At 40.4% G+C, this 21,755-nt stretch overlaps 1 protein-coding gene across 5 annotated transcripts in view; it reads left to right on the forward strand.

The window, feature by feature from the left end:
- SYTL4 (synaptotagmin like 4) overlaps positions 1 to 21,755 on the forward strand; it is a 169,523-nt gene that overhangs the window by 73,895 nt on the left and 73,873 nt on the right. For all 5 annotated transcript variants that reach the window (XR_010838691.1, XM_067023651.1, XM_067023653.1 and 2 more), the window contains exon 7: positions 9,515 to 9,652. The gene's annotated coding sequence lies outside the window, so the exon portion shown is untranslated. The remainder of the gene's footprint in view (positions 1 to 9,514; positions 9,653 to 21,755) is intronic.

Here is a 21,755-nt window from a genome sequence, read left to right on the forward strand (position 1 = left end):
TCTCTAGCTGTCTATCTAAATGTGTATAAATACACTTACACACATTTACATCCATATTTATTTTGTATTGAAAACCATGACTTCTCATTGATACCTCCAATTCCAGTTCAATACCACAAGGTTCATTATAGTGTTTTTCCCTTACCAAATTGGTAACTCTCCTCTCTGACAGTGCAAAAACCTGGCTTCAGTTATCCATAATAATTTGATTAGGCCCCCTGTATGTAATTAATCTGCATTTCCTCCACTACCACTTATCCTTTTGAGATGGGTTCCTAATCCCACTTTGGCTTCAACACCTGATATCAGGCCATCCCTCTGCATGGATGCTCTCCTCATCCTTCTTGGCTGCTGACACCCCATACCAGACTATCGTTTTGTGGGGATACCCATTCCATCCCATTAAGTCTCTGATGTAGCACACTGCCCATCCCACTCCTATTCCACTGTGTGGATGTTCTGTTAACTCCACATGGGTTTTAACATTCCATGCAAGGCCATTCCTCTGCAGGGATGCCTTCATCACCCTGCCTTGCTCAGGCTCTGATCGTTCAGTGCCAGGATGCCCCTCTTCCCACATGGATGCTTTTTTTACACTGCTTGGGTTCTGACAGCCCACATCAGGCAGCCTCTTTCTGGAGACATCATCTTCACTCTGGGCTCAAACACCCCCCTCTAGGCTGCTTCCTCACCTGTATGGAAACCATCCTCCTCCAATGTGGACTCTTACATCCTGCAGCAGGAAGTCTCTTCCCTTCATGGACATGCTTTTCACTCTTCTTGGATCTGACACCCCATGCCAGGCCTTACCCCTGCACGTATGTCTTCCTGGTCCTGCTCAGGCTCTGACAGCTGGCTTTAGCCTGCCACTTTACTTCATGGATGCACTCTTCCCCTTGCTCAGGATCTGACGTCCTGTATGGGGCTCCCTGCCATTATGGACACCTTTCTTACTCTACTTGTGTTCTGATATTGCATGCCAAATTGCATCTCTGTGTGAATGCCTTCCTCACTGCTCAGCTCTGACTTTACATGCTGACTTCTGCTCCAGTGTGGACACCCTCCTCAGCCCACTTAGCCTGGGACATCCCCTGCCAGGCCACCTCTCCCCACTGATGCCTTTCTCATTCTACTTGGGCCCTGACACCCAGTCATCAGGTCACCCCCTCTGCAAGGGGCTCTGATTCCCCATGCCATGCAGCTCTCCTCACTCCGTGTGCATGCTTTCCTCACTATCCTTGGACTCTGATATTCCATGCCAGAACACCTCTCCTTGGGGATGCCCTTCTCACCCTGCCCTAGCTGTAACTCCCTATGTTGGACTGCCCTCTAGAATGAACAGTCTCCTAACCCTATTTGGGTACCAGAACCCCATGCCAGGCCACCCCTCTGCCTGAACTCCCTCCTTTCTTCAATTTGGCTTTGACATTCCATGCCAGACTGCCTCCATGTGTGATGCCCTCCATACCAGCATAGGTGCCCTCCACACCCTGCTTGGGCTTCATAACCCTATGCCATGCCTTCTGTCGACTGAAAAATGCACAACCTAAAAGTTGAGAATTTTATTTTATTTGGCGGACTTTCTGAGGATTCAAGCCTGGGACAAAGAAGTAAGGGAGGAGGCAGGATACATAGGAATTTTTCAACAAAGACCAGGTCGTCAGAACATCAAAAGGTTACTGTTAATTAAAGAAAACCAGGTATCTCAAGTTAATAAATTTAGTGCTTTTTTGTGTATAGGAAGATGCAAGAGTCTGGGCTCAGTGAAATCATTTCTTTGATATGTACCTCAGCAATCTGGGGCCAGAATCCTCTTCTTTCCCATCCTCACTCCCCTCAGGGTGCACCATTGAGGGTGGCTCCAGTGGCTGAGGGCTTAATGGCTGCAGCATCCTTTGTTTGCTGATATGGCAGGCAACATATTTTATTCACATTTCTTTACCCCACTCAGTCTCTAATGCCTTGCCCTCTAGATGCCTGCTTTTCTCCACCCCCACCTAATGGCTTTTAGACTGAATTACTCAGGAATGGGAGGGAAGAGAAAGGGCATCAATACATGTTTTAATGCCTTGGTGAAGGGCGTGTCCTCTGTGTCCTTGAGGAGGTGTGGTTAGGGGTAGCCAAGCAGTTTGCATGTAAATCTATTCTGTTATATCCATTTCCCAGAACCTCTGGATTCCTTCTTCTATAGGATGTCAGAGAAGTTCAGGCATTTTGACTTCAATGACTGCAGTCTGTCACTGAGTCCAGGCTTTGATTGGCCAATTTAATAGACTATTACAACACATCTCAATGCTTCAGCCAACACTTTAAATTTTCAATTCTGGATGAGTACATCAGTGAATTAGAACCTATTGCATCTTACACTTCTTCCCCTTTGGTCAACACCCTTAGAACTCAGTTCCATACATGCTTCCTATGCTCCTGTTAATATAGACTGCTGAGGTTTTATGAGTCTCTTGGGGAATAGGTTCTCTCTCTTGGATCAAGACTTGTACTGAGGTAGGAGATAGATGGGCCCCTGGGCTGGACAGCTGGTGTTTGTCAAGTGGAGGAAAATTGAAGCTTTGTTTCCCCCCAGACACGCCAAGGACGAAGCTAGTGGCAGAAGCTGAGCTCTGCTGGAGATAAGATAACCACTCCTGAGGTCAAGGAAAACTTCCCTGTCTGCACATGTGCAGGAAGGCTCCTTGGGGGTCAAAAAGAGAGGGGGTGCAACCCCATAATAAGAGTGGATGTGCACCCACAGGCCTCTGGGGTGGGATCCATCTTAGCAAAAATTGAGCAGGCATGTTGGGGAGGGTCCTGGGACCAGTCAGGTGTGAAAAAAGAAACAAGATAATTGGCCAAATGTAAACAAAGACCGGAAGGACTATCCTAGATAAGTGATTTAAACCACCTCTTCACTGCACTCCTCATTAGAGGGTATACACACACCCTTTCTTTCTGGGTGTGTATTTCTGCCTTGTTTTTGTCTTAAATAAACACACTGCTTCTCTGTGTGCTCTCTCATATGTTGTGCTGCATCTCTAATGATAAACTTTGTATCTGTTTTTACAGTTTTTGCCTACTTGAAACAGTCTTGCTTTCAAACAGGGGAAAGAGCCAGGGCCACTGCTTCTAACCTCTAGCCCCTGGTGGTCTAGTGGCTCGGATTCCTGGTTTTCATCCAGGCTACCCAGGTTCAATTCCTGTGCAGGAAACTAAGATCTCTCTTCAGAACCGCTCACTGCTGTCTCTCTGAGATCAGTACTGCTCCAATTTGTTCTGTGTTGGCAATCTAATGCCTTATGGACTTGGAGCTGATGAGACTGTGGATCCAGAGGAGGTCAAGCACTAGCTTGTCAGGCAACTTCCCCAAGGGCATTTGTTGAAAGGACTGTATGCAGAGGAGGCCTTGTTCCCTGGGGGGAGGGGGTGTGTGGGGGGGGATGAGGGAGTGTTGGTTTAGTTTCTCAGCAAGTGGGAACTCTAAGAACTATACATATTTTATGTCAATCAGTTATCTTTTTCTCACTTCTCTTTCCTTGTTTCCTTGATGAAGGGTATGGGTGGTGACAACTCTTATAATTTAGGTTCCAGATAAGAATATAACTGAATCAATACCACTTCGTGATGATATGGTGGCTTATAGATTTTGTGTCTCCTCTGTGTTGGAAATGATAGTTCTTCTTTTGCATAAAGGACAGGAGTGGCTTCTGAGTGACAAAAGGGGTAGACTGTGCTGATTATTCTTTGCCCCCTACCCCCATCCAATTCCTATTCTTCATAGTCCTGCTCTGTTTTCTAGGTTTACCCCTGTGGACTGTATATTCTTGGCTCCCTTGCCTGCTGGCTTGTAGTTGGGTTTGGTAGAGGGGTAGAAATGGTAAGAGATCAGTTAGTGGGAAGAAAGAGAGGTCAGAGTATTTCTACCCAACTCCCTCCCTGCGCTGGCACTGCACTTCTGGCAGCAGCTGCATCCCTGCACAGCTGGAGTACCTACTGGGCTCCTCTTCCTCCATAGGTCCAGCACTCACTGGGCTCTGGCAACGCTATTACTTCCTTTGACCCTCCCACTCATACTTCACTCTTTCTTGTTTCTTCCTGTAACCCTGACCACTCACTGTAAACAGTCTTTTCAAAGTCCATTCATGTGAACCATCTGGAGTGAATTATTTTCCTTCCAAGGCCCTGCTGATAGTCTGTTCATATATTCATCCTTTGCCTTATCTCCATGATTTTTAAGAATAATAATGCTGGTAGTGGAAAACTCCCCACTTGGGTGTTTTTCTGTACACTTTCTGGGCTGTTCTCCAGGGCTTAGAGATAGAGCACCAGGGAAATAAAAATGTATCATCTAGGAAGATTACCTTTTTAAACAAGACATTTAAAAACATCTATGCCGGTAATACATGGTCATGATGGAAAATTTAGGAAACCACAAAGAGAAAAGAAAAATCTCCAGTAATCCCACTCCAGAGAAATAACCACTATTAACATTTTGATGAATATCCTTTTAAACTAAGTTGTACACTTCTTTAAAAAAAAATCCACAATTCCTGAAGCAGTGCCAGCTTGAATTTTGGGGCTTTTGGAATTTTCACAACTGCCCCATCTGTAGTAGGGTGTATAAAGCAGGCGCAATTGAAGAAGAGAGAAGCACGGTGGAGGAGGAAGCAGACCTGGGGTGGTTTCATAGTTCAACCCCTTTCTGGACTGTCATATTTGATGCACTGGATGAACCCCACCCACACTAAGTCCTGCTGTTCTGGGCTGGGCTTGTGTGCTCTCTGGGAGGGGCTGCCTTCTCCAGTCTCACATTTAGAGGAATCTAAGCCAGAAGCATGGGTAAATAAGCCACAGTTGCACAGCTGGCTGCTCTGCACAAAGCTCCTTTGCCACACATGGAACCCTCTAGAGCCTAAGGCAGCCCAGAGAGAGAAGTTAAGAACCAATTAATTCTCCAACGGCCCTGAAAAGGTTAATCCCAAACTGACTGCAGAACACAAATGTGTTCCCACAGGGCAGAATCTAATCTTATTGTTGGTAATAACTTCAATCTTTGGAACTGGAGCTTATTTTCTAGATGCCAAGGTCATTTTGTTTTCCCTCAGAGTCCGAAGAGCCAAAAATTCCTGCCATTTGATTCCTATGTCTCCTCAAAAGAAATGACACTTATGTACATATAGAACATCTTGTTCTCATCCCATGTATTTGCTTTTCCACTGCCCAGTGTTATGCTGACCCCAAATAATCAACCCCTTTGTCATCAAGTTTATAAATTAGGATGCTAAAATAGACCCCAGAGTGGTGGAATCTGCCCAGGCAGAGATGTATACAGAGTTGAGACTACTCTGAGCTAGCTGATTGGTGCCGATGCACAGGTTTTTTTTTTCCCCTGGATGTGTCCCATTTGATTATTTGTCTCACTGCTTCAGAGCAACAGAAGCATCAACTTTCTACCAGTTTCTTCCTCTGACAGCAGTAGCGATGGAAGGATGGAATTTTGACATCATCCTTGCTTGTTCTTTCTTTCCTGTTCTATTCTTCAAGGCCCAAGTTTCACTCTAAAAACCTCCTGCTATGATTTTTTGGAGACCTGAAGAAAGAGATACCGTGCAAAAAATTTGACACAGGCTGATCATAGGACTTAGAGCCCAGAGGGAACCAATCTTCTTATTTAAAAAAGACCGCTTTTCACTTTAACTGCGCTAGTCATGTATCTTTCTTTTGGAAATCTTGTTGCAACTTTTCAGTTCATGTGGAGGTGAGATGTAAGTTTACTGAACTTCAAATAGAACGGGTATCTGGGAAGGGTGGATTCTCAGAAAACTTGTTTGTTTACTCAAAATGGATGCCAGGACTCAACAAATTTGCTGAAGCTTCCTAGTTACTCCCTGCACATGTAATTGCAGTTTATTTTCATCAGGTTTCATTCTCACATATCTTTGGCTACACATTAAAAACAGCCCCAAGATTATCAAGCAGGAGTGTAAGAAGAACCACAAAGAGAATTTTAAGTGAAAGAAGCAGGGATTAAGCCCAGGTGAAGAGATGTGTAGTCCTTCCTTGTAAGTATGAAGAGAGAAATTTTGAATTGCACTATCAGAAAGGAATGGCAGCAGCAAGGTAGGTGGAGATGTGACCTCCAAATCCTTGAAGATGAAGCTTGTGATACTAGAGTAGGTATAAGCAGAGTGGGGGAGAGGCTAGTAATGCAGGTTGTGGTGTGAAATGGTTAGACTATATGCTACCACATCACCAAAAACTGTCCTTTGCATTGAGGCATGTTGATGCTTGAGTAATTGAGGCATTATAAGACAGGCACAATCTTATTACAATGACCACCATTCCTATGAGGCAGTATATATGATGCTAGAACAGTCTTCAATGGTGTTGTTATCAACAACAGAAAAATTATACGACCATGCTTTCCTCTGATTCTGGCTCATGCAATAGTCACTTCCTTTGGAAGGATTAGTTTCATGATGATATAGCGGGTTATATAAAAAGAACTCCTGTGATTGTCGTCTAGCATATTGAGATTGTTTCCTACTCTACAGAATGGTGGAGGGGGAATATTGATGAGAACCCCAAAGGGATAGAAAGGGCAGCAGTAGTCGTTTTGCAAAGAGGGAAAAGCAGACTGAATCCTAGGGAATTTTGGCTAGGGAGTGGGTCTGGGTCTGAAAAGGACCCTAAAGTTGCATATTAGAAAAGCCTGTATGTGGGATATACCACATTTATCATATCCTATTGTTATAATCAAACTTTATCATTTTGCAGGTGAGAAATCAAGGAATAGTGAGGTAAAATGCCAGTCAATTTTTTTGAGTACATGTGATTAATTGAATGGGTTTATATCTTTTGATTCACAGCCTAGGCCTGATCCTATTGGACTACAGTGCCCCTAATGGAAATGTACCAAAGGAAGATGGGTCCTACTCAAGTGTGAAGAATCAGACAAAGGGTTAACTGGACTTAGAGTGGATGCCAAACTACTTTTTCTTTTTTAAGTTTGACAGAAGCAAACAAAATGTTGAAAGAATTAGAAGATAACTTCTGCCTTGAGAACTTGATTTTTATGTGCCTTTAGCACTGAATCATCCTAGCATGGTGTAATAGAAAGGCATTGAATTTAAGTACTTATTTCTTCATTTATCATTAATGTTTTACTTAGCTTCTCTGAGCCACAGTTTACTCACCTGTAAAGTGGAGATAGTAACAGTGCCTAACTTATAGTGCTATTGTGAAGATTTTAAAAGAGATAATGTATGTAAAGTACTTTACATAGTGTTTGGCATATAGAAATAGCTCAACAAATGTTCATTACTCTTTCCTTTTCCACTTGTACAGGAGTTTGTCTAGTGCACTTAGCTTGAGTAAAAAATAGTAGCTCTAAGGAGCTCTCTGAATCTAGTTAAAGCCCTTTGGGCCATTTGTAGAATGGCTCATCTCTCTGTAAGTATTTTCCCAAATATGGGTTTTAGCACACATTCAAATATGGTTTTGCTCATCCAGGAAAACCCCAGACCACAAGAACTTTATCTTTATGACTTGTTTTTCCTCCTCATTATTATCTTAGACCTCAGAAGACAGGACTGGATTTCACAGGCAGCTAATTCAGCACAAGAGAAACTAGAAAAGTCCACCAGAGCTGCGGGGCTTTGCTTGGCCTCAGCGTGGGGGTCGGGGTGGGGATTTCTTAGCCTCCATACTATTGATGTTTTCGTCTGGATACTTCTTTGTTGGAGGGGTGCTCTGTACTGTGTACTACAGGATGTTTAGAAGCATCCCTTGCCTCTATCCACTAGATGCCAGTAGCACACTATCCATTCTCCGAGTTGCGCCAACCACAAGTATCCCCAGACATTGCCAAATGTCCCCTGGGGAGGGGAACAACTTTGTTCCCAGTTGAGAAACAGCCCTAGGAGGAACAATCTGCTAGCTATGTAGCACACAAACATCCAGTAGGATAAGCTAATGAATTCTTAAGGAATGATTAGAAATTTAAAGGGCAAGGATGAGTAAGGAGGAGTTCAGGCAGAGGAACAGTCTGGATTTTGAAAGAGAACCTGTGTTATATGTCAGGTCTTATTGATACAGAGATTAATAAAACATAGATCCTGCTCTCAAGGAGCTTACATTTTAATGGGAAGGGCCACCACTTGAACAGTGAGAATACCATGGAGTGACTGCTATGTCAGAAATATATAGAAGGTGCTATGGGACAGGGGGAACACAGAGCATGGGTACCCATCTTAGTGGGGTGCAGGAAAGGCTTTCCAGAAGACATCACATGCGAGCTGAAGAATGAGTAAGCATTAGCATGGCAAAGATAAAGGAGGATAGAAGAGACATAAGAGAATTTGGGGTTTCGAGGGAAGTGCAAATCATTTACGTTGGCTGGGAGAGGAGCGCTCAAAAACAAGAAGTGGTGGAAGAGATGGCTTGTAAGATAGATAGGAAGCAGATCATAAAAGTCCCTCTAAGCCACATGAAAGACTCAACTCTGAGAACTATCCAGAGGTATTGAGTTTCTCTATTATCCTGTTTGGATTTAGGGAAGATTACTTTAGCTGCAGTGTGGAAGATAGATTGGAAGTAGGGTGACCAGTCAGGAGGCTATTATTGTCGTCCAGGTGAGAGATGATTATGACTTGAGTTAGGGTAGTGGCAGTGGGAGGGAATTCAAGATCTGTTTATGTGATGAGAACAATAGGATCTGGGACTGGTTAGATATGGGGACAGTTTCTGGCTTGTGCTACTTGTGCTATTCACTAGGATGGAAAACACTGGGGAGAGAAGAAGTTTGGAAGGAAGGTGAAGTTTAAGTTTGGAGAAGTTGAATTTGAAGTAGTTGTGATCATTGAGGAAGGGATATCTGGTAGACATTAAATATATGAGTCTGAAGATCAGGAAAAAATTTAGGGTAGAGATACAAGATTGAGAGTCATCAGGGGAATTTAAGCCATGGGAATGGATGAGATAGCCCAAGGAGAATGTGTATACTGAAAAGGGCTAAGGGCTAAGGATATTCCTATGGCCTGGTTCTTCACTTCACTTGTATCACATATTCTGAGAAGCTTTCCTTGACTAACATATGTAAAATATCACCCCATCACTCTCTATTCATTTACCCTGCTTTTTTTTTTTTTTTTTTTTGTGGTATACGGGCCTCTCACTGTTGTGGCCTCTCCCGTTGCGGAGCACAGGCTCCGGACGCGCAGGCCCAGCGGCCATGACTCATGGGCCCAGCCGCTCCGCAGCATGTGGGATCTTCCCAGACTGGGGCACGAACCCGTGTCCCCTGCATTGGCAGGCGGACTCTCAACCACTGTGCCACCAGGGAAGCCCAACCCTTCTTTTATTTGGTAACACATTACTATCCCATACTATGTTAGGTATATAATCCATTGGCTTTTTGGCAACTCTCAGATATTTACAATAGTTTAATCAACAGGCATTAAAAAGTTCAACTCTTCAAAATTAAAACTTCTATCTCACATTGAATTTAAATCTTCTCTTTCAGCCTTCAACCTCCAGTGCAGCTTGACTAGAGATCCGACAGATCTCCAATGAAGAAAAGTGACTTTGTCTGTTCTTTCACTCTCCTGGCTCCACTTCCTCCCCCACTTGCTCTGCAGCTTCTGGCTCCTCCAGTGTTGAGGTAGGTAGGAAGACAGAATCTTAAAGGGACAGTGAGGCTTAACTGACTGGGGCTGGTGTAATCTGGCTACCAATGCCCTTTGTAATGCCCCAATACTGCCTTTTCTTTTTTTAAACATGTTTATTGGAGTATAATTGCTTTACAATGGTGTGTTAGTTTCTGCTTTATAACAAAGTGAATCAGTTATACATATACACGTTCCCATATCGCTTCCCTCATGGTCTCCCTCCCTCCCACCCTCCCTATCCCATCCCTCTAGGCAGTCACAAACCACCTAGCTGATCTTCCTGTGCTATGTGGCTGCTTCCCACTAGCTATCCACCTTATGCTTGGTAGTGTATATATGTCCAAGCCACTCTCTCACCTCATCACAGCCTCCCCCTCCCCCTCGCCATATCCTCAAGCCCATGCTCTAGTAGGTCTGTGTCTTTATTCCCATCTTACCCCTAGGTTCTTCATGACCTTTTTTTCCCTTAGATTCCATATATATGTGTTAGCATATGGTATTTGTCTTTCTCTTTCTGACTTACTTCGCTCTGTATGACAGACTCTAGGTCCATCCACCTCACCACAAATAACTCAATTTCATTTCTTTTTATGGCTGAGTAATATTCCATTGTATATATGTGCCACATCTTTATCCATTCATCCGATGATGGACACTTAGGTTGCTTCCATCTCCTGGCTATTGTAAATAGAGCTGTAATGAACATTTTGATACATGACTCTTTTTGAATTATGGTTTTCTCAGGGTATATGCCCAGTAGTGGGATTGCTGGGTCGTATGGTAGTTCAATTTTTAGCTTTTAAGGAACCTCCATAGTGTTCTCCATAGTGGCTGTATCAATTTACATTCCCACCAGCAGTGCAAGAGTGTTCCCTTTTCTCCACATCCTCTCCAGCATTTATTGTTTCTAGATTTTTTGATGATGGACATTCTGACTGGTGTGAGATGATATCTCATTGTAGTTTTCATTTGCATTTCTCTAATGATTAATGATGTTGAGCATTCTTTCATGTGTTTGTTGGCAATCCGTATATCTTCTTTGGAGAAATTTCTATTTAGGTCTTCTGCCCATTTTTGGATTGGGTTCTTTGTTATTTTGTTATTGAGCTGCATGAGTTCCTTATAACTTTTGGAGATTCATCCTTTGTCAGTTGCTTCATTTGCAAATATTTTCTCCCATTCTGAGGGTTGTTTTTTGGTCTTATTTATGGTTTCCTTCGCTGTGCAAAGACTTTTAAGTTTCATTAGGTCCCAATTGTTTATTTTTGTTTTTATTTCCATTTCTCTACGAGGTGGGTCAAAAAGGATCTTGATGTGATTTATGTCATAGAGTGTTCTGCCTATGTTTTCTTCTAAGAGTTTGATAGTGTCTGGCCTTACCTTTACGTCTTTAATCCATTTTGAGTTTATTTTTCTGTATGGTGTTAGGGAGTGTTCTAATTTCATACTTTTACATGTACCTGTCCAGTTTTCCCAGCACCACTTATTGAAGAGGCTGTCTTTTCACCACTGTATATTCTTGCTGCCTTTATCAAAGATAAGGTGACCATATGAGTGTGGGTCTATCTCTGGGCTTTCTATTGTGTTCCATTGATCTATATTTCTGTTTTTGTGCCAGGACCATACTGTCTTGGTCACTATAGCTTTGTAGTATAGTCTGAAGTCAGGGAGCCTGATTCTGCCAGCTCCATTTTTCGTTCTCAAGATTGCTTTGGCTATTCGGGGTCTCTTGTGTTTCCATACAAATTGTGAAATTTTTTGTTCTAGTTCTGTAATAAATGCCAGTGGTAGTTTGATAGGGATTGAATTGAATCTGTAGATTGCTTTCAGTAGTAGAGTCATTTTCACAATGTTGATTCTTCCAATCCAAGAACATGGTATATCTCTCCATCTATTTGTATCATCTTTAATTTCTTTCATCCATGTCTTATAATTTTCTGCATACAGGTCTTTTGTCTCCTAGGTAGGTTTATTCCTAGATATTTTATTCCTTTTTGTTGCAATGGTAAATGGGAGTGTTTTCTTAAATTCACTTTCAGATTTTTCATCATTAGTATATAGGAATGCCAGAGATTTCTGTGCATTAATTTTGTATCCTGCTACTTTACGAAATTCATTGATTAGCTCTAGTACTTTTCTGGTAGCATCTTTAAGATTCTGTATGTATAGTATGATGTCATCTGCAAACAGTGACAGCTTTACTTCTTTTCCAATTTGGATTCCTTATATTTACTTTTCTTCACTGATTGCTGTGGCTAAAACTTCCAAAACTATGTTGAATAAGAATGGTGAGAGTGTGCAAACTTGTCTTGTTCCCGATCTTAGTGGAAATGGTTTCAGTTTTTCACCACTGAGGACAATGTTGGCTGTGGGTTTGTCATATATGGCCTTTATTATGTTGAGGAAAGTTCCCTCTATGCCTACTTTCTCCAGGGTTTTTATCATAAATGGGTGTTGAATTTTGTCAAAAGCTTTCTCTGCATCTATTGCGATGATCATATCGTTTTTCTCCTTCAATTTGTTAATATGGTGTATCACGTTGATTGATTTGCGTATACTGAAGAATCCTTGCATTCCTGGGATAAACCCCACTTGATCATGGTGTATGATCCTTTTAATGTGCTGTTGGATTCTGTTTGCTAGTATTTTGCTGAGGAGTTTTGAAACTATGTTCATCAGTGATATTGGCCTGTAGTTTCCTTTCTTTGTGACATCTTTGACTGGTTTTGGTATCATGGTGATGGTGGCCTCGCAGAATGAGTTTGGGAGTGTTCCTCCCTCTGCTTTATTTTGGAAGAGTTTGAAAAGGATAGGTGTTAGCTCTTCTCTAAATGTTTGATAGAATTCGCCTGTGAAGCCATCTGGTCCTGGGCTTCTGTTTGTTGGAAGATTTTTAATCACAGTTTCAATTTCAGTGCTTGTGATTGGTCTGTTCATATTTTCTATTTCTTCCTGGTTCAGTCTTGGCAGGTTATGCATTTCTAAGAATTTGTCCATTTCTTCCAGGTTGTCCATTTTATTGGCATAGAGATGCTTGTAGTAATCTCTCATGATCTTTTGTATTTCTGCAGTGTCAGTTGTTACTTCTCCTTTTTCATTCCTAATTCTGTTGATTTGAGTCTTCTCCCTTTTTTTCTTAATGAGTCTGGCTAATGGTTTATCAATTTTGTTTATCTTCTCAAAGAACCAGCTTTTAGTTTTATTGATCTTTGCTATCGTTTTCTTTTTTCTTTTTCATTTATTTCTGATCTGATCTTTATGATTTCTTTCCTTCTGCTAACTTTGGGGTTTTTTGTTCTTCTTTCTCTAATTGCTTTAGGTCTAAGGTTAGGTTATTTATTTCAGATGTTTCTTGTTTCTTGTAGGATTGTATTGCCATAAACTTCCCTCTTAGAACTACTTTTGCTGCATCCCATAGGTTTTGGGTCATCGTGTCTCCATTGTCATTTGTTTCCAAGTATTTTTTAATTTCCTCTTGGATTTCTTCAGTGATCACTTCGTTATTAAGTAGTGTATTATTTAGCCTTCATGTGTTTGTTATTTTTACAGATCTTTTCCTGTAATTGATATGTAGTCTCATAGCGTTGTGGTCAGAAAAGATACTTGATTTGATTTCAGTTTTCTTAAATTTACCAGCGCTTCAGTTGTGACCCAAGATATGATCTGTCCTGGAGAATGTTCCATGAGCACTTGAGAAAAATGTGTATTCTGTTGTTTTGGGATGGAATGTTCTATAAATATCAATTAAGTCCATCTTGTTTAATGTATCATTTAAAGCTTGTGTTTCCTTCTTTATTTTCATTTTGGAGGATCTGTCCGTTGGTGAAAGTGGGGTGTTAAAGTCCCCTACTATGATTGTGTTACTGTTGATTTCCCCTTTTATGGCTGTTAGTATTTGCCTTATGTATTGAGGTGCTCCTATGTTGGGTGCATAAATATTTACAATTGTTATATCTTCTTCTTGGATCAATCCCTTGATTATTATGTAATGTCCTTCTCTGTGTCTGGTAATAGTCTTTATTTTAAAGTCTATTTTGTCTGATATGAGAATTGCTACTCCAGCTTTCTTTTGATTTCCATTTGGATGGAATATCTTTTTCCATCCCCTCACTTTCAGTCTGTATGCATCTCTAGATCTGAAGTGGGTCTCCTGTAGACAGCATATATATTGTTCTTGTTTTTATATCCATTCAGCCAGTTGGTGTCTTTTGGTGGGAGCATTTAATCCATTTACATTGAAGGTAATTATCTATATGTATGTTCCTATTCCCATTTTCTTAATTGTTTGGAGTTTGTTATTGTAGGTCTTTTCGTTCTCTTGTGTTTCTTGACTAGAGAAGTTCTTTTAGCATTTGTTGTAAAGCTGGTTTGTTGGTGCTGAACCCTCTCAGCTTTTGCTTGTCTGTAAAGCTTTTAATTTCTCCATCAAATCTGAATGAGATCCTTGCTGGGTAGAGTAATGTTGGTTTTAGGTTTTTCTCCTTCATCACTTTAAATATGTCCTGCCACTCCCTTCTAGCTTGCAGAGTTTCTGCTGAAAGATAAGCTGTTAATGTTATGGGGATTCCCTTGTGTGTTATTTGTTGTTTTTCCCTTGCTGCTTTTAATAAGTTGTCTTTGTATTTAATTTTTGATAGTTTGATTCATATGTGTCTTGGCATGTTTCTCCTTGGATTTATCCTGTATGGGACTCTCTGTGCTTCCTGGACTTGATTAACTATTTCCTTTTCCGTATTAGGGAAGTTTTCAACTATAATCTCTTGAAATATTTTCTCAGTCCCTTTCTTTTTCTCTCCTTCTCTGGGACCACTATAATTCGAATGTTGGTGTGTTTAATGTTGTCCCAGAGGTCTCTGAGACTGTCCTCAGTTCTTTTCATTCTTTTTTCTTTATTCTGCTCTGCAGTAGTTATTTCCACTATTTTATCTTCCAGGTCACTTATCCGTTCTTCTGCCTCAGTTATTCTGCTATCGATCCCTTCTAGAGTATTTTTAATTTCATTTATTGTGTTTTTCATCGTTGCTTGTTTCCTCTTTAGTTCTTCTAGGTCCTTTTTAAATGTTTCTTGCATTCTGTCTATTCTATTTCCAAGATTTTGGATCATCTTTACTATCATTATTCTGAATTCTTTTTCATGTAGACTGCCTATTTCCTCTTCATTTGTTAGGTCTGGTGGATTTTTACCTTGCTCCTTCATCTGCTGTGTGTTTTTCTGTCTTTTCATTTTGCTAATCTTACTGTGTTTGGGGTGTCCTTTTCGCAGACTGCAGGTTCGTAGTTCCCGTTGTTTTTGGTGTCTCTTCCCAGTGGCTAAGGTTGGTTCTGTGGTTTTTGTAGTTTGCTTGTGGAGGGGACTAATGCCTGTGTTCTGGTGAATGAGGCTGGATCTTGTCTTTCTGGTGGGCAAGTCTGGTGGTGTGTTTTGGGGTGTCTGTGGCCTTATTATTATTTTAGGCAGCCTCTCTGCTAAGGGGGGGTTTGTGTTCCTGTCTTGCTAGTTGTTTTGCATAGGGTGTGCAGCACTGTAGCTTGCTGGTCGTTGAGTGAAGCTGGGTCTTTGTGTTGAGATGGAGATCTCTGGGAGATGTTTGCCGTTTGATATTACGTGGAGCTGGGAGGTCTCTTGTGGACCAGTGTCCTGAAGTTGCCTCTCCCGCCTCCGTGGCACAGCCCTGACACCTGTCTAGAGCACCAAGAGCCTTTTGGGAGGTCTGAGGTTTTCTGCCAGTGATCAGTGGGTGTTCTATAGGAGCAGTTCCATGTGTAGATGTGTTTCTGATGTATCTGTGGGGTGGAAGGTGATCTCGGTGTCTTATTCTTCCATCTTCTCCCTCCCCCCCCTTGCCTTTTCTTGTAATGTACTTTGTTGTTGTTGTTGTTGTTGTTTGTTTTTTTTAACATCTTTATTTGAGTATAACTGTTTTACAATAGTGTGTTAGTTTCTCCTTTACAACAAAGTGAATCAGTTATACATATACATATGTTCCCATGTCTCTTCCCTCTTTCGTCACCCTCCCTCCCACCCTCCCTATCCCACCCCTCTAGGTGGTCACAAAGCACAGAGGTGAACTCCCTGTGCTATGTGGCAGCTTCCCACTGGCTATCTAATTGTAATGTGCTTTTGTGGTTTCTTCAGAGACTCCTTCACTTCCCATTCCCCCAGTGGACCTCCTACCTGTACCATTCCTGATGGGAACAATGTACACTCTGTCTTCCCCCAGTGGCTCTTGCCCATACAACTTTATTCTCATAGGATCCTCATTCTTCTGCTGGACTTGCCAGATACACTCTGAGGAAACTACCTGACCCATAGACAACACTGTCCCTAGGAAGTCTAGACCTCTTTCTTTGACCTGCTGCTGTGAACAACTATAATCAGCCTTCTGCCTTCAGATTTCTTCAGGTAAAAGTGAAGGACAAGTTTCTATCTTATTCAGACACCACAGGACACATGTGAAGTTCTCCCATGAACTCTTCCTGCTTCATTGTCTACACCGGCAGGCCTAAACATTTCTGTAGTGCAGCAAGCCTTCAGTTTGGGATTAAGATACCAGTCTCCCCTCTTGAAAGGTTTAATTGAGACTTTTTTGCTTGGCTTGAGCAGGGGAACGATAGTGCCTTCTACTCCCATGAATTCTCTGCAAAAAATTATCTTTCTCTTCCTCCAATTAATTTCTAGAATTCTCCTGTCTTGAATGGAGGTGACTGGTGAGTAATGATAATTAAAATACCAGTTTAGCTACCTCTTAGTAACTGTTATTTGATGTGTTTATTTATTACTGAGAAGCAATGTAAAGTACTAGTTAAGAACATGGACACTGGAGCCATACTGTCTGGCTTCAAATCCCGACTTAACCATTTGACCTCTATGTGCCTCAGTTTCTTTATTTGTCAAATTGGAGTAGTAATGATATCTACATCATAGAATTTTTGTAAGGACTAAATGTGTATGTGTGTCTTAGATTAATATCTTAGAACAGTAATTAGAACAATAGTAAGTGCTATGTGTGTTTGCTACTGTGCTACGGTTTTTCTTTGACTTAGAATGTAAGCTCCATGTGTGCAAGATCTTGTTTTTTGTTTGTTTAGCGCTGCATTTCCAGCTTCTAAAAACATGCATTTAACAGGCACTAGTAAATGTTAGTGCCCTCAGACTTCTCCTGAATAAATTAATGTGATGGTTAAGTCTTAAATGTTAAGGTGTGGGCAGAGAAAGTTGAGTCTGAGAAGAGTAAGAAAGACAGTGAGAGAGGAGAACCAGGAGGCTATGATATTCCAGAAACCATAGGAGACTTTAATAAGGAAGGAGCGGGCAATAGCATCAAACATTGCTAGAGTGGCAAAGGAAAATAGAACACATATGGTCATTACATTTTGTAACAAGGCGCCCCTATCTTTTGCTTTTATATCCTGCTAAGTAATGGTTTTCCTTCCTTCAGAGATGCTTTTATTAGAATGAATGACCACTCAGAATAAATCTTTGAACAGGTCTTAAAAGTTATCAACCTCCAAAGAACAAACCAATTCTGCACTTATTTATTTTGGCCATGACCACAAACGACCCATCCTCAATACGATTCAGTACATTTTCCCCTGACCTGGACTCTCCTCTTGAATCAAACAGCAAAACCAGCTGTTAACATCTGAACAGAACTCCATGCCACTTCTTCTAACAATGTTCTTCTCCCTTCTCGTTTCCCCCAACCCGTTCTCTCTTTTCAAGTGTGTAAGTAGTGAATATAAAGAACACTTACAATTCAATAATAAAATACAACCCAATTTAGAAATGGACAAAGGGTTTGAATAGGCATTTCTTCAAAGAAGATATACTAATGGCTACTAAGTACATGAAAAGGTGGTCAACATCATTAGTTATTAGGGAAATGCAAATCAAAACTACAGTGAGATATCACTTCACACCCACTGGGACGTCTAATCAAAAAACCAATAATAATCACTGTTACCAAGGATGTGGATAAATTGGAACCCTCATACATTGCTGGTGGGGATGTAAAATGGTACAGCCACTTTGAAAAGAAATCTGGCTACTCCTTGAAAGGTTAAACATAGTTACTATGACCCAGTAACTCTACTCCTAGGTATGTACACAAGAGGTTTGAAAATGTATGTTCAAAGAAACCTCATATGTGAATGTTTATATCAGCATTATTCATAATAGCCAAAATGTTGAAATAACCCAAATATTCATCAACTGATGAATGGATAAACAAAATCTGGCTTATCCATACAGTGGAATATTATTCAGCCGTAAAAAGAATGAAAAATAATTTGAGTGATGTCATCAAAAATGATAGAGAACTCCAGGGCTCCTTGAATGGCCGTAATCAGCTACTGAATAAAGTCCAAATTCCTTAACATGACTTACAAGGCCTCTGAAGTTCTAATCCCTACCCATCTGTTATGGGTTGAATTGTATCCCTCCCAACATTCATATGTTGAAGTCCTAAGCTCCAGTACCTTAGAATGTGTTCTAATTTAGAAACTGGGTCATTGCAGATGTAATTAGTTAAAATGAGGTCATTAGGGTAGGCCCTAATGCAATATGACTACTGTCTTTATGAAAAGGGAAATTTTGGACATGGGGACGCATAAACCAAGAGAATGCCATGTGAAGATGAAGGCAGGGATCAGGGTGATGCTTCTATAAGCCAAGAAATGCTTAAGATTGCCAACAGACCACCAGAAGCTGGGAAAGTGGAACTGCTTTTTTTTTTTCTCATAGTTCTCAGAAAACTAATCCTGCAGACACCTGATCTCAGATTTCTAGCCTCTAGAACTGAGGCAATAAGTTTCTGTTGTTTAAGCCACTCACTTTGTGGTACTTTGTTACGGCAGCCGTAGAAAACTAATACGCCATATTTCTAGCCTCGTCTATAATCACTTTTCCCTTACATTTTCTTCTCCAGCCAACACCAATTTTCTTGTACTTCCTTTGTATAGACCTAGTGTTTCTCGCCTTTTTGGTTTTGCCTATGCTATTCTTTTGCCTGAAATTCCCTTTTTGGTCTAGCTAATTCCTACTCATTGTTTTAAGTTTCAGAGAAGGTATTACTTTTTGCAGGGACCCTTCACTGACCACTCCCTACCAGTTGGTGTTAGTGGCCTTCCTAGGTGCTCCCACATATCCTGTGCATCTCCCCAGCTTTGCACTTTCCACATTGTATTATAATTTTATGTTTATGGTTTGTCTGCTTCCCTTCACCCTATGCAATAAACTGTGAACTCCTTGAGGAAAGGGTCACCAAAATCTCCATGCCTAGCACAGTATACTTTGTATGTAGTAGATGCTCAATATGTATCTTTGAATAAAGGGACTTTTTATCAATGTTTATTCATCTTTCTTTCCATAGCACCTGCTAATGTGCTTCTCATGTAATGGGTACTCAGTACATCTTGACCTGTGGTCCTCAACTGAGGACGTTTTGCAATATCTGGAGACGTTTTTGGTTATCACTACTGTCATCTAGTGGGTAGAGGCCAGAGATGCTACTAAACATCCTACAATGCACAGGACCCCTCCCAGCAACAAAGCATTAGCTGGTCCAAAGCTCGATAGTGTGGAGGTGGAGAAACCCCGATCTTGCCTGAGTAAGAGACTGAGTCTACTTTTTACAACCTATACTCACTAGTGCACTAAATTTGCTTTGTCAGGAAGCCTGCTTTTTCTTTGTTGTTGTTGTTTTTTACAAAAGTAAATTATTATCCAACCAGAAATAGAGGGAATGTCCTAGAATCCTAAGAATTAAGACTTTGGCAATTTGAAAGTACCTGATCAATAGGAGAACACATATATAAGTTAGAATACTTTTATGCCTGGAATGGTCTCTAGCAGTGAAAATGAATGAATTAAAGCTACAGGGGTAAATCTTCTAAGCATACTGTTGAGTGAGGACAGCAAATTGCAGAAGGTACATACAGAGTGATACTACTTATGTACAGTACTACACATTGTTTAGGGATAGACAAATATGCAAAAAATGTATAAAGATATACATGGAAACGATCAAGATGAAATCTGGGACAGTGAAAACCTTGGGATCGAGGTATATACAGAGGGCTTTTGTTGTATTGATAATGCTTTATTTCTTAAGCTGGGTAGTCGGCATATGCTTGTTATGTTATTTTTATACATCGAAATATTTAATACTTTTTTGGATATAATTTTTTATTCATCCATTCATTTCTTTATTATAATTAAAATAAATTATAATTACATAAAATGAAATTAACCTTTTTTGGTATACAGTCCCATGAGATTTAGACATGGATACATTCTGATAATTACAAACAAAGACAGGATACAGAAAATCCCGATGTCACCCCAAATTTCTTCATGCTGCCCTTTGTTTAATTTGCATTTCCCTAGTTACTAATGGCATTGAGCTTCTTTTCCTGTCCTAATTTGCCATCATATATCTTTTTTAGTTAGGAGTCTGTTCAAATATTATAACTATTTTTTTTTAAAAAATTGATTGTTTCATTATTGTTGCTTTTAATTTTTTTAAATTTTCAAGGTATGAGTTCTCTAATTTGTGGTTGGAAGATATGCTTCCTCAGTCTGTGACTTGTCTGTTACAGAGCAAAAGTTTTTAATGAAATGCAATTTATCAATCTTTTTATTTATAGATTGTGTTTTGTATACCATACCTAAGAATACTTTGTCTGATTCAAGGTCATAAAGATTTTCTGCCATGGCTTTCTTCTCTAAAGAAATTATACATTTACACTTTACATTTATAATTTACATTATGATTAATTTTGAGTTTAAATTCTGTATACAGTGTGAGGTATAAGTACAGGCTCATTTTTTTCATATGGAAAAAATGTTTTCTTGTTCCAGCATCATTTTTAAAAGACTTTCTCCATTGAATTGTCTTTACAATCTGATAGAATGTCTTCCCTCATCCTTTATTCATAAAAATGTATTGTCTATTCTTTACTGTTAATTATTGCAAATGTTATTTGGAATTACTCAGTTCTCATCTTAATTCTAGAAAATTTAGAGTTATGACTGGAATTACATAAAAGTACATAGATTAACTGAGAGTATTTATATTCTTACAATAGAAATTTTTATTTATTTATTTTTTAATTAAAATTTTTTTAATTAATTTACTTTTTTCCTTTTTTTGGCTGCACTACAAGGCATGCAGGATCTTGGTCCCCAGACCAGGGATTTAACCCGTGCCCCCTGCAGTGGACGCTCAGAGTCCTAACCACTGGACTGCCAGGGATTTCCCTTCCCGTGGTAGAAATTTTTATATAGATTAGTCTTACATCACTCAAAATGTGATAGTTGAAATATTTAATACTTTTAAAAGAGAGTAATTGATCAATACTGAGGCATCCTGTTACCCAAGGCTGAGGAAAATCTCCATCTTAGTTAGCACCAGCCAGAACTTCCTCAACATGGTAAAATGAAACAACTCATTGAATCCGTCATTCACCATGGGACAGGAGCTTACATACGCTACATAGGATAATCATAAGTTCCTGTTGACATTGTTGCAGTGGGTTAGTGTCTGAGTTTGCTTGCATTGGACCCCTCACAATATTTGGCATAAGAATTAGAGCACAGTATCCTCGTGGCAAACAAGGAGGATCAAACAGAAATTGACAGCAGTTTGCAAAGCACAGAATCTGTATAAACAGGCCGCTGACTAACTTTGTTTTGGTTCATCGTTTATGTTTGTCTCTGTATTTGTAGCTGGTTCAGTGAGACTGTCTTACAGTAAAGGAGTTAGATCCTCACATTCTCCTTAACGAGGTGGACCTTGGAGAGTTAGAAACTGCACATGAAGAAAGAAGTAAGAACATAAAATAATATCTGGAAATTTTGCTGAGGAATAAGGGGATTGGACTAAATATTTTCTGAAGTCCCTTATGGCTGAGGGTGTTTCCAGCTCCACCAAGGACAACCTGCAAAGGAGCAGAGAAGTGCTTGGTCTGAGTTCCCACAGGCCAGGTTAGGGAGGTGAACACATTCAAAGCCCAGAGCTGAGCAGAGGGGCCCTGAGGGCTGAGCTGGCAAAGCTAGACAGAACAAAAGGATTTCCTTTTTGAAGTGGCTTCTTC

Source organism: Kogia breviceps, chromosome X, assembly GCF_026419965.1.
Source record: "Kogia breviceps isolate mKogBre1 chromosome X, mKogBre1 haplotype 1, whole genome shotgun sequence".
NCBI lineage: Eukaryota > Metazoa > Chordata > Mammalia > Artiodactyla > Physeteridae > Kogia > Kogia breviceps.